This window comes from Stegodyphus dumicola, chromosome 12, assembly GCF_044657685.1.
Source record: "Stegodyphus dumicola isolate Sdum_Otavi_A_Nest chromosome 12, ASM4465768v1".
Classification (NCBI taxonomy): Eukaryota; Metazoa; Arthropoda; class Arachnida; order Araneae; family Eresidae; genus Stegodyphus; species Stegodyphus dumicola.
The window spans coordinates 79,569,565-79,584,138 of record NC_140779.1 but is presented as its reverse complement, the minus strand read 5'-3'; the positions used below and the strand labels follow the sequence as shown (position 1 = coordinate 79,584,138).

Here is a 14,574-nt window from a genome sequence, read left to right as displayed (position 1 = left end):
GCGTTTACAAGTTTACATTTAATTAAAAGTAAGTTGAGTATTTTTATGCTGTGTCATAGTTTAGTAAATAACTTTCTTCAGTAGAGTTTAACAACATGCTATGAAAATATGATTCATATTCAATTCATTTGCTTTGCTGATATTATGGGATTCAAACTTAAAGTTGCAAATTGTTTGTTCGCCTTTGAGTTTATAAAAGTAAACGCTAAAACTGTTACTTTAATTACTTTTCTCAAACGTATAATTATACCGTTAATATGCATTCAAATTGAGTGTGTTTTTCTGAATGAATAATAAGCTTATGGTAGCAAACGTTTCGTGTTTATTGAAGTTTAAAATAGTGTATGCAGCGCAATCAACACGCACAAATAGCAAGCAAATCATTGAAGGTATTATTTTAAAATATGTTGTAGAATAGAAAAAAAAATTATTATTTTTTTTTTTTGGTAAAAGTACATAATACAATGTAGGAATTTTAAATAAAAATGTTTTAAAATGAAGCTTAAAACTGAATCAGCCTAGAATTTATAAACAGAAGAAAGAATACAGAAAAGTAGTTGTCGCATCTGATTGATAAAATTTCCCAATTTAGCTACATTTCAACAAATATAACCAACCAATTTATCACCAGCTCCTAATTTCATAAACACTGAAATACTTTTTTCGAGATGTTATAAACTTAAAGAAATATGCGGATATAAATGATAGCGATGATAACTAAAATCTTTCTTCTTTTTCTTCAAGATAAATTTGAAATTTCTGTTTAGTTCACAAAATTATTAAAACATAATCAATCAAATATGGATTTAATAAATTTAAAGACTATTTTATTGCATGTTTGCATTTGTACATTTAATTTTAAAAATCATTCGCTTATTATAATTTTATAAGTCATATTCAAACTATTAGTTATATTTTAGATGAATATCCTTTCGAAATGAATAATTTTACTACTCTAATTCCCGTTAAAAGTTTCTAATTTATAAACAAATATTGAGAATATTCATCCATAGTCTTAAAATAGGATTTATGTAAATGATTTTCAATGAAATTTTAAGTTTTATCAATAAAAAACGACTGAAATGTCGCCTTTTTCGTATACTTTTTTTTTTTTTTTGTTGTTGTTGTATTCTAAGTTCAAAAGGCTTTCTGTGGAAAAATTACGATTATTTTTTATCTTAAAATTGATTTTAAAATTTGCCCCTGTAGAATTTTTTTATAATAGAAGAAAGAGAGATGAAATTTCTTCAGAAATATATTGTTTTGTCGCAAACTCGCTAAAGGAGCAATGCTTCGAATTCTTTCTGAAAGTGATATTTTAGAAGTTTCAGCCACCACAGAATCAAAACCTATTTGTAACTAGGTTTACTGATAGTCTTTTGGAATAAATATATATTGTTAGAACCTATAATACGTACGTAATATTATGCATGTAAGTAATATATAATTTTTTACGTTTGTTATTCTTTTTTTCCCGTAAAATTCGTCAAACTGCTCGAATATGGTTGCGATAATACTTAAGTACTAACAAATCACTAGAAGCTTTTAAAAATCTTTTAGTTTAAATTTTCAGAAATAAGAGGCCTCAGTAATATTAAAAGATAGAATAATAGCTCAGAATAAAATAACTTATTTGTCTATTAGAAATTTATAACTTATCAAAATAATTCCGGTTCCACGCATCCGTTAATAAAAGAAACTACAATGTAGTCGTGCGTCCTGGGGATAAACTCATCATAGCAGTCTTGAGTGCATCCGATTGATTAATAACTTTGAGGCAAATTGCATCTTTAAATTCTTGAAAAGATGGGCTATGTGTGCATTCCGAAGTTTAAACAGTATTACGACCAAAATTCATTGGTCTTATGTCGGGCAGCTATTAGTGAATAATTAGTAAACGGAGAAGTAATTGGTCATTATTATGGAACAACTGATAAGACATTTATGTATAAATGTGTTGATGGGAAACTAATTCACACGCGAGAGATATAAAATGAGATGACGCGACGCTCTGCTGAACAAGATTCTTGGAAGGAAAATTTTGTTCCCGCAAACGAAATATTATGTTTTGCCTTGTAATGTTTCCAACTACTTTGGCTATGCTTAACTTAGTAGGAACCTTTTTGAACTATGTAACAACTTGTAGCTGAGTCCAAGTATGTAAATGAAAATTCAGAGAAGGGTTAAACTCTCCCTTTATTATGTCAAATTAAGAACACAGATGGCCCCTTTCTCGCTGTTACAAAAAAGCCTCCACTTGGGCTTGAATCGAAGATAAGAAAATAACCTAATGCTAAAATAGACTGAAGTTAGCCGAAGCTGTACAAAATTATCTAACGTAGTTGGTTCTTAATAAAATTAAAATGCGAATATCAGCAGGCATGTATAGTACGGCCGAGCGTAGTTAGCTTAAGCAACGAAGTACGAGTAACCTGACGGCAAACGCGTGCGCTCTTCTGCTTCAAAATTCTAAGCGAAACCTTTCTTTAAATACTCTTTCTACTTCATTTACACGTAACGCGATACTAAAAACTTATTCTGGTAGAGAATAGTAGGTGGGAAACGAAAATAGATGGTAAAGCATATTTAAAAATTAAAACAACTATTAGAAATTTAAAATAACCTCTAAGGCTTATTACTAACAAAATAACGTAGTGATACTCTAAGATAAAGAACACATCTTTCAAACTCTTGTGCCAGATGATTCTTCAACGAAAGAAAAGAATACCAACATAACCGTGAACTTCGATAAACAGATAGTTCTTCCTATAATAAATATGCTAAAACTCGATAATAGTTTGCATTAACAGCATAAATGGAAAATACTTTTCTTCAATACTTCCTTCATAAAGTGTCAAGTTGAATATCCTCTTGTGAATCTTATGTAAATTTACATAAAATCTAAGACATGAATTCCTTACACTAAGTGCTGCCATTTTGTAATAGTTGTAGAAAATGTTAAACCCTTATAGACATGCAAGTTAACACTTTATGAAGGATACGCTACATGAATGCTTCCGTACTGCATGTGCCTTTTTCAATATTTTATGCACAGTTTATATCATTAAATTAGATTCTTTATTTACAACGACTAGCAAATCATTGCTAGCGCAGACTCTCGGTTTAAGTAAAGCGGATTCACTATCAATGATTATTTTGTGTATTCATCTAGCTCAGCGTTTCCACTAGTGTTATCACTACGGTAAAGTCCCTATCACATATGTGTCCACTGTCCACTACGCGGGAGTGGACGTCGAAAGGGTCACTTCTAAGAGCCAGCACATTTCCACGAAACCCACACAGATGGGTTACCATTTTCAGTTACTACAAAGACTTGAACAACAAACAGTAATCGATTATCGCTCAGGCTGGGATCACGTGATCCTTCAGAAGCAGAACTTTCGTCTGAATGGTTGATCTCTACTCGGGACAGAACTGCAGCCGAAACATTTTCGGCGAGGTTTCAAAAAATGCCGCGTAGCCGGTACTTCGTTTACGTAGTTAGGCGGGACTTCGCTTCCAGCGGTGCTTGTTTTTCTAGGAATCCTCCCGTTTAAACCTGTGCTACCAGAATCTCGTTTCTCAGAAAAGTCCCGTCTAGTCCCGTCGATAGATGTGATAACCCCTTAACGAATCATCTAGTATCAGTATCACCTATAATAAAGTTTAGTTAACATTTGTTAATACACAGTATACTGCCTTAACATTATGTTGAATAACAGTAAGTTTTTTCTATCAAAGCAATATTTCGACGAGAGTTTGAATGCAAGAGATAAGAGAGACAAATTATAAGAAACATAATGACCAAGCAAAGTATTGAAATTTTGCTCACCACATTCTTGAGCGCTGATAATACTTTAAACCTTAGAGTTCTTATCTCTCATTACGTTTATATAGTCAAGACCTCCTTTTGTTGCAACAAATAAAATCTTTCGAGGGTTCAGTACCTTTATCTGTTATAAAGTAAAAGGCTCTGAAGTGTTCACGAGACAACACGCATCTCACAAATTTCTATGTTTTATTACAAAATCATGCATATATTTTTGGCAGTAATTTAACATGCCTATGAGTGCCACAGTATTCTGACCACAGTGTATTGCTCATAACTTGAAAATGTGATCAGAGTATTCTGACTTTATTAAGTTAAATGAAATATTTTCTATTCGATTACAATTCATATTCGGCTTTATTTGAAAGTAAAATAATTTCGCTTCAGTTTTTACAAAACATTCTGAAACATAAAATCTTGGAAATGAAGAATGAAAAATATTTAGCATTTGAAATCAGTATTTGATCGAAAATATTTTATTATGGATCCTATTTGGTAGACATTTTCCCCACAGTTCATTTGTGATTAAAGTTTATTTTCTCGTCTTATTTAAATATAATGCCAATTATGGTTACTCTGGAAATTTTAAAATTGTTACCGTCAAGGGGATTGAGGAAAGGTTTTATATCAAACATTTTCAAGTTATGGGCAATACACTTTGCAGAAATGTTTTCTTTATACTTTCATATCTTCGTCTTTGTTTAGGATAAACAGTAGTAACCACTAGTTAGGTATGACAGACCAATTATTTTTCATGAGCGAACAAATCTTTGAGAGTTTTGTTTGCTTTAATTTATCATCTTCAGCGAGATCAATAAGATGTTCTAATATTATTTGCATAATGCACTGAACCATTTCATTCTTCAGTAAAATCTTTTTTAACAGTCCATGGTAAGCTAATATATAGAGTTTACCCCTAATTACATTCTTGTCATGGACCTTTTTTGAGGAAGATATCAAAGATCTGTCTGACTTATACAGTCGTGGACACAGATCAGTAATGATAGGAGCTTACTTCTAGCTGCTATTTATTCCTCATATCGTGAATCCGTCTTGCATGCTCACACGCATACACGCACATGTGTAAGGCGCAGCAAACTTCCGCGCTTTCTCGATACTGCGACGAGCAGTGGGGTAACTGGCACGCAATAGAGCGCCCTATCTTCCTAGTAGGGCAGTTCTGTGTCTCTTATTCGGGCACATCCGCCTGAGAACGAGCCTGGAGGTGGATCTTTTCCACGCAACCAACGGCCGGCAGTTTCCCGATAGATGTTTGGGGGCACTGAGAAGAGGTCAATTGAGGGGATTTCTTAATAAGAATTAGAGTAAAATAAAGATCTCTTTCCTAGTGTAATGATGATTCAGAGGAAGACTCACTTTGATAGAAACATATTAAACAATCTTTTCCCCGTATTCTTAAATTAATGTATTCCATAATTTAATTTATCTAAGTTTTCAAGCAGTAATGCATACTAATAGATGTCCCCTGTACAGTAAATAGTGATATATATCTTTATTCGGCAACAGCTTTATGTTCTAATGAATCTTGGAAGCTATCTCTTCTTGCTCGATGTTAATATGCACTCTAGTGACTAGGTGGATTGGGCCATTAAATATAAGTAATTCGATCTTGGGACGTATTAATCCAAGATGTAGTTTCACAGACGCTTTTGTGTATTTTCCAAAGTGCAAGGTGAGTATGAGCAAGGTTTCTTTAAAATTTATTTTACGAAAGCAAGCTTTCCTCTTGGCAGAGAGCCCTCATGTACTTTATTGTTAAAATCCTAATAATTTAATGCAATTATGGTATATTTACATGTAAATTTTAGGTAATAATTTATGTAAAATATGACCATAGATTTCATAAAATTTATACTATCCTTTCCCATCTTTTAACATCATATATCATCTGTAACTTTATACTCCACCATTTGGCATCATATATAATTTAAATCAGGATGTCTTAAACTGTGGGTCACCAAAACTTTTAGCAGTTTTGATATTTCTTTAACTTATTATAATAATTTTACAATTACGAAATATTTTTATACAATGTCTCTGAAAATAGATAAAGTTAATACAATGTAGACAAAGGAAAAAACGAAATTCATCTCGACGCATTCTTCTTATAATATAAACGTTCATTTTCCTTGCTTTGCACTTGACGCTGTTATTCCGTCTGTTAGGTATTTAAACTTTTCACATTGTTCTATGTCTTAAAATTAGAAATTAAAGTTAATGACCTAAAACTGCAATAGTATATTACAGTATAAGTGAAAGCATTGGCAGTTTCACTCACGCCTGTGTCGGATTTCCGTAATACTTGTGGAGTCCCACCAAATTTTTGTAAATATTATGGGGTCCTGGGGGTCGCGAAAAAATATCGGTGATAACAATGGATCACGACTGAAAAAAGTTTAAGGAATCTGATCTATACCATCGTATACCCTTATATCTTGAAAATACGAATATTTTATGAAAGAGACCAGATAAATGAAAGTAATAGCTTATGTACAAATAGTGTTTATTTCAACTTTATGCATTTTAGAACCCCAAACATTTTAATAATTGAACTACTTTGTATTATATATTGTAATTTATTACATTGCTACAAAAGTAAAAGCATTGAATTTGGCCCTCGTTATAACTAAATGTCGTGCTGTACGGAAGAAGTATGTTATAACCACAGTTTGCAGAGATACAATGAATTTAATATATTCTTAGCAGTTGGACATCTTTTATAGCTATTTATTGATTTCTATAACGAGGGGTGATTTTGGTGAACGTCAACTGTAGAGCATTGTAGAGTATATTGTAGAGTATCGTCTATGGCATATCGCCAAATGCGCAACTTCGCGCCAAATGTAGCAACACTGCCTTTCCCTGCCACTTTCAATCCTAATCTTTGTGGGGAAGCTATCTCACTGCAGCTGGACTTTTCGCAACATTATCAAAACGGTGCATCTGAGATTATTTTAGAAAGCTCATCGTACTCGTGCTAAAACTACTCTTTATAATGAATTAGAAGAGTGTCACGCTATGTTGACAAAATGACTATTTTTTACTCAACATTTTGATGATCGGGCATTATATTGAGTATTATTTTCCCCTTTATGCCTATTCGCAGTTTGTTTTTCCAAATGCACATAATTGCATTATATGACCCTGGTTTGTTATATTTCTTATATATTTATGTACTAATTTTTCATTTTTTAGCTAAAATTCAGTACAAAAGAAACCGGTAAGATGCTATGAATCAATATTTATAATTTTATAATTTAAAAAATTATAAATATTGATTTATAAATATCAATTAATTAAAAAATTATAAATATCAATATTTATAATTTAAAAAATTGTAAATATTGACGCGTTATCAATGAGAAATTATACAATGCATTTGAAGAGCAATGCATTCTTGTAGAAATTGATTTCAAAAATAGCATTATTGTAATACATAAAGATATCAAAATGTTATCTCTGCTGCGATATCATTACAATTATTTAAAATAATATTTAATATCACAGTAAGAAACAAATTAAAAGCTTCAAACAGAATTTTCTTGAGATATATTTCCTTAAGTTAATTAAAATTCCAAAAAGTCAATAATTATTTTAAATTATCGTTGAATTTTCCTTTTTATGACGGTAGCAATGATGCATAACGAATAGCATAGCACATCTATATTTGAAGTTACGTGACACAAGAAAATATATCCCCAGAATTATGAAATTTTACTGCCTGCAATAAAAGAATAAATTTAGATTTTTAAATTTAAATTTCGAAGTATATTATATTCTAACATTTAAAAAAATAAAAAAAAATCATGCTTTTGTTTGTATATTTGAAAATTACTCTTTCTGATCGTTTCTAAATACAAATAATTTTGACAAACTCTTTTACAATATTTCTTCCTGATTTTTACACCTAATACGAGTCTTCTGTCTCTTTAAATAAAGCCTGTAAATGTTTGTTTCCTGCTGACTTCATGCATATGCAGAGAAGCAAACAATTCAGTGGCACTATTTACTTGCCCAGAAATAATTTTCTGTTTATTTATTGATAGAAGTATTTCCTCTATCAACTATAAAGTACTTTTTCTTCCTTTTTGTGTGTATTGTTGTTGTAACTGGAAATATACTCGACGCGCATTCAAGAGATCCAGGGTTCGAGTCCCCGCGAGGGCATAGCACATTTTTCATGTCTCCTGCTTGAAATAAATAAATAAATAAAACGTAATAACTTTACACAACAAAATCTGAAATTTATTGTAAGATTACAGGTAACATACATTTAAGAATAACAACAAGAAGAATTTATACTTCTGAAGACCATATTTTTGACACGGAAATGTATTTTTTTAAATAATATCACAATAATATAATGCATAACAAAATGCATAAAAAATTTTAAATCAAGCGTAATTGCCGCCGAGATGGGAAAGTGGTTAGTAACTCTGGCTGCCGTACCAAAGAACACAAGTTCGATTCTTGAAGAAGGCGTGTTATTACTTCATAGGATGCAACAGTGGTCCAGCTGTTAGGTTTTATAGCAAAGAGGCCATGCCATCATTTCTGGCCTTAGTAGTAGCCAAGGCTTACATAAACGGCTGCAGCCCGAAATTTAAAAAAAATGTTACTTGTGATAAAATATAGTAATAATTATATTTATTATGTATCAGACATTTTGAAAATTTGTGCACGTTCATGAACAATGAGCATCATATATTTCCGACAATTAACAAAAAGATGTTTTATGATTTAAAAGTAAGTTAACTAATTAAATTAAGAAATAACTTAATGCTAAGATAGAAAACTTTAAGAAACAGGATGGGCGAAAAGAGTTGCTAACTGAATCTAAGTTAGTATGAAACGCTAATTATATTCATACTACTAATATACGCATGCTAACCACTTCGCATATTTATGAAGTCGTCACACATTACTAAAGAACATTCTTTGTGATGAGAAGTGATTTTTTTTTTGGCGGGGCGATGTTTATTTGATTATAGCAAAGCATTCGAGAGCTACGTGCTTAAGGGAAGGGATGCTTTCCTGGGGGACTCTCTAAGGGAAACTGGTTCGTATCCATGGGAAAACCATGAAAATGCTCATGCAGATGGCCCCTTAGCAAGAAATCGAACTCTAAACTGAACTACCAGTGTTCATTGACTTTGCCGCTGAGCCGCTGGTGGGCACTTTATGAGGAGAGATAATCCCCCCTGAACAAAATACACACTAAAATACAAAAATATATTTTTTAAAATACATTTTTTTTTAAATACAAAAATATTTTTTTTTAAATACAAAAATATTTTTTTTTAAATGCAAAAATATTTTTTTAAAAAAAACCTATGTTTATCTGATGAAGGTTAGATCCATAATAATATATATTTTAATACATTGATAAGAATCAAATGTATATCACCTTATAAACACATTTGATTTATTTTACTATCGTACAAATTAAATTCATATTTTATAGTTGTAAGTAAATGAGCGGATAATTTATTCTTAACACCGATATTTATTAACTCCTTGATAAGTGCTGAGGGAAAGAGTAAAGCAAGTTACAATGATGAACTTTCTGTAAGTGAAAAATCATCTGTGAATAAATTTACTATAGAAAGCGAAAAATCGAAAGTAATCTTGTAGAGACATTAGGTTATTTCAAATTAGGATACCTTAAAAATGAGCAATGCCCTTGCCGGGACTCGAACCTCGGACCTCTCGAATACGCGCCGATTGTGCTGGCCATCACACCATAAAGGCATGCTAAGAAGGCGGGAGAAATGCCTTATATACGCTTATATATTTCATTTCTAGTACTGTGAAAAAACAGGTTTCATATCTCAAACTTCTTATTTAGTTTTCATCATGTTTTCACATCTAAAATAAATGCGATCGCTTAGAATTGAAATAATTTACGTGGGATTTCGATTAACTCTGAATCTAGACTGGATCGTTCCTACTGGGATTTACAATGACTTGATATTTGAATGAATAATTTTAATTTGTGATTTCTGAAGTAATTCGATCACAATTTATAACACTCCTAATCAAATATTTAATTCAAAAGCGGCTGATTTCTGGAATAGAGAATTTAATTTTATCAACGTGATCTGAAATATCATGTCAAACGCACCTCTGCCATTTATTAAATACGATATTAAAATTTTCCTGATCAAACAGTGAGTTTTAAGATGAATGGAAATTTGTTCAAGTCATACATATAGAAATGCAGTATTGAAGTCAAGAATAAACAGGTAAGTTTATTCCTTGTATTCTGGCAACAATGTCTAAAGGGAAAATTAGACCAGTAAATGTTAAAAAGTCAAATAAATACAAAAAAAATTCAAAGTAAGAATTGCTTCTGTTTCTTCAGTAATATTTAAAAGGAAATAATATATAAACTTCAATTTTATGGAGATATTTAGTAGGAAGTGTGTTTAAATTAAATTTCTAGTAATATAATGGTATTTTCATCAAATTCTGAATCATGAGGCTTGCAACTCACAGAAGACGTTGCTACTTACTGACTATCAAGTGTTAACCTTAAAATTTTCCTTTTCTGAATAAATAAGAAATATTCCAAGCGTTATATAAAATCTTTGAAGTGAAAAAATATGAATTTCGAAACATTTTGCTTTATTCAGCGGCACTGAAAAAATTAGGTGAATGAGAAACAAAATTCGTGTTGTATTTATTGCTATTACCTGCAAATTATAACCTATCTTTACTGCTAAAAGACTGCCAATTTAATTATCTACTTCAAAATCATCCGACAAATATAATTTCATACTAATAAAACAACATTCTGGAAAATTTTCAAATTTTACATTACTCCTAAACGGGCTTCTTTTTTGTTTCATATACAGGCATATGTACGTTTCGAGAGCGTTTGGTCTAACGCCACTTTAGGCTGAAAATATTTAAAAACAACATGTCTTTAGAATTTTCTATAGACCATCTCGGGCATTGGAGATAAAAACGTTTTATTCCCTACATTGTTACCACTGCTCGCTGTGAAATCGTTGTGTTTTTAACAGAAACGTTCGCTATAGTTTTACAAAATATGAAATAAAAAGTGAAATAAACTCAAAGTTACAAATTCGGTCTTCCGGGTGCTCATATTCGGGTGGAGGGCTACGTTGCTAAAAATCTGATGGCTCTAGGGTACTGTTATTTTTTCACATTGCCAGAAACATACGTACCTTCATGCAGATTTTTATTATTTAATATCTTTAAATATAATACAAGGCGATAATATTTGGTGGTGGCAACAACTTGAAAAGTGATTCAGACTTTTATAGTTTTTCAACGCAAAATCCCTTCTCGCAAAATTCTTCTTCCCCGTAAAACAGCCTTTCTTACGTAACGCCATTTGGGCTAATATTTTTTTACAACTAAGAAATATTCCTTATAAATTCGCTTGTTCATTGTTAATTGGGCAACAGTCAAAAGCCTGGTTACTGATCCAGCTTAGGGTAAAATTTAATAATGTAGACTACTGTTTAACGTTTAACTTAAACGTGACTGTTCTGTTTAGTTCTATTACCACGAGTTACGGCTTATATCGAAGCATAAGAAAATGCCTTCCTGTTATAAATTGTACTTTAATTAAATGATTATCTTTAATCTTCTCTTGACTTTGTCGTTGTTTCAAACATTGCAATAATTCGCTTTACGCCTGTTATGTTAGAGTTATTAAATTAATTAACTTTACCAGATCAAGAGGAACGTATAATATTTCATTTATAAACGTTTTTCAGGTGCTTAATACAATAACATTAATTTGTTTTCCATCTAAAAAATTATATGTTAAACATATATAAATTTTTACGAAAATTAAAAGTTTCTGACGTTAAATGTAATTTATTTTAAAGAAGTTAATTAGATTTTAACCATTTCAGTAACGTAATAAAGGACATTGAAACCTTCCTTATGTTCTGCAAATGGATGATGATTATTTAACGAAAAACTATTACATTGTTATTACTAAACACACAAACTTTCCCTACCAGTAAAATTTAATTTCTTATTTTTAGAATTGTCACAAGAAGAAGAAGAAGCAAAACTAATTTTAGAAGAAGAAGAAGCTGTTAAGCAAAAGTAATTTTTTGAGTTAAATTTTAAATTCTGAGGATGCTTTTTAAAATATATCCAGGGATAATAATAGTTTTACCATTTAAATGAAATGTAGCCCAGTAGAAACTGATCATACATTTTCAAATTTAGTTTTGCAGTTATGAGTTAGAAAGTGATCAAATAATAATATTTAACTCTTTTTGTAGAACCAAGCTATACGATCATTCTTATTCAATTACTTGTTTCCCTTCATTTTCTATATAAAAAAGGCGCTACGCGTACGATATCCGATACTGTTAATGTGTTTGATCACTATATTAATATTTCTACACTGAATGTAATTTATGCTAGTCATAATTCTAAACCTAAAATTTTATATCCAAGTATTTTGAAGCATTGAAATAGCGAATATAATTAAAGGTTATATCGCAGACGTATAAATATATATTTTAAAAATATACTGTACTCCTCAGTTCAGGTAAAAACTGCTTTAAATTAATTTTACGAAACAATTCATTCCCAGATATCAATACTGATCGTTATCGAATTATGCCTAATTTTTTCGAGTTATTGTACAAGAAGAAATAACTTTGATAAACATGAGCCAATTCAGTTAGAGCATCAAATGGTCTTTAATATAGTGCTCAGAAAGTACAGGAATTTGCAAGCTTTGTCAGAAAAAACAGAGATGCAAAACTAAACGCAGATGCCATTAAAAAAAGAAATTATTCAACATTTAATGTAGTAAACATGCATATGTACTAAAATTAAATACAAGATGCTAACATAAAGTAACCGAACAAATTATACCAAACGGTAAAGTAAGAAAGGGAAAGACATAAATACATTTGTAAGAAGAGTAGCATTTCAACTCTTGCAAAAGTCTATATTTGTTATCTCTCCATCTGCATCTTAAAATACCGAAGTCATTTTCATTTAATGTGAAGACATTGTACAAAACAAATTGCCTTAGTATAGAAAAATTTTATAACATTATATTTTGTCACAAATTAGGTAAATCTGCACCGAAATGTTAGAGATGATTCGAACAGTATATGGTGATCCATCGTCGTCAAGAATACAAGCATATGAGTGGTACAGCCACTTTAGATGTAAGAGCGAAAGGCCATGAAGGTGAACCAAAGACAGGGCACTCCTTCAACTTCAAATGTTACGCGTAGCTTGCGAGCGGTTAGTTCCAGGGTCTATACAGAGTGTTTCGATGACCAGAGAAAGCGTTGAAAAAATTGTGTATACTCCTCTGGTGATTATTTTGAAAAAGTTAAATTTATTTGAAGACTAGTAATCTTTTGTTTTATTTATAAGAAATTGTTCGTTTACTTTATAGACGCAATTTGTATTTATATTAATCTCTAAAACGCATTTACTTGGAAATTGAATAAACATCTTATTAGCAATAATTCAATACATTTTGAGAATGGAAATCATGCGTGTTAATATCACGGATTATCTGAGGAAAAACTTTTACGATTTTAAAGAAAAATCAAGTATTTTATAATTAATTTTTGTGGTTACAATTAAATCCATTCTGGGTACATAATGGACTCAAAATCTTAATATTATCACTTGAAATTGATTATTGCAGTTCCTACTCATATGGTACCGTTTTGTAAAAATTCTATTTTACACTTTAATTTTTGGTGTTTAGCTGAATACTTTAAAAAACTTAGATCAACATTCAGCTTTAAAATCTCCAGTTCTACTTATGAATTCAATTATTCACACGCATGCACAAATCTTGGATGTTTTTAAAGGTAAACAATTTAGCTTTCTTTACTAATGATAAACATAGCTGAAAATTTACAGAAATAATATTAGACATTTTCTGGACGAAAATAAAATAGTGAGATAGACATTTGAAATTGGAAAAGACAGGAATCCCTTCTTTTGTTAGACCGCAGCCATCTAAAACTAAAGTAAAAGCCAACTTCAACCTTAATGGAAATAATTACGAAATGAAATCCCTGTAGAAGAAAGAAGGTAGTGGACATTAAGGGACCTACTCAGGATCATAAAGAGGGGGGAATGAAAGGGGAGTTTTCAGTAGGTTCCCACAGGAGGATGCAAGTGTGGCTAGGAAAGGACCTAGAAATGGGGGAGGGGACTAAAAGGGGGGTAGTAAAGAAGTAGAAGCAAAGTGTTCTCTTGACATCAACAGCTCGGCAGGAATCAGAGTCCTCTCATCGATTCACCCCCACCTCGACTGCTTTCCCCTCCCAAAGATACTGCACCAGAAGAGGTTGCAGCTGTATCATCGTCGACTGAGGAGGCGAATAGTTGTGGGGGGACAGCGTTAGAACCGCTGGGGGGGTACAGTGGATGGGAAATCTGGTGGGTTGCCAAATCCACGTACTTAATACGCGATGACCCTGAACATTTGAAGGCAGCAGATCATCGTCAAGTGAGGAACGGATGTGTCTTGATTTTGAAAGTGGAAATTTTCTCTCTGTAGAATTCGAAAAGACAAGTACGGCCTAACGATTACACAGCCGACAAATCCAATAAATTTAAGTAAATGGAAACTATATTCAAAAAGAGAATGTCTTCTTAATATTCGTATACCATGCGAGGTAAAATAATTACATAAAGCTGCGCATCTCGAGTTGTGCATAAATTTGCTGACCAGCTCACACTAA

At 31.5% G+C, this 14,574-nt stretch overlaps 1 long non-coding RNA gene across 1 annotated transcript in view; it reads left to right on the top strand.

The window, feature by feature from the left end:
• The window catches only part of LOC146993700 (uncharacterized), an 80,168-nt gene that overhangs the window by 40,609 nt on the left and 24,985 nt on the right, over window positions 1-14,574 (top strand). The window contains exon 2 of the long non-coding RNA XR_015044345.1: window positions 11,878-11,941. This is a non-coding gene — a long non-coding RNA (uncharacterized LOC146993700). The remainder of the gene's footprint in view (window positions 1-11,877; window positions 11,942-14,574) is intronic.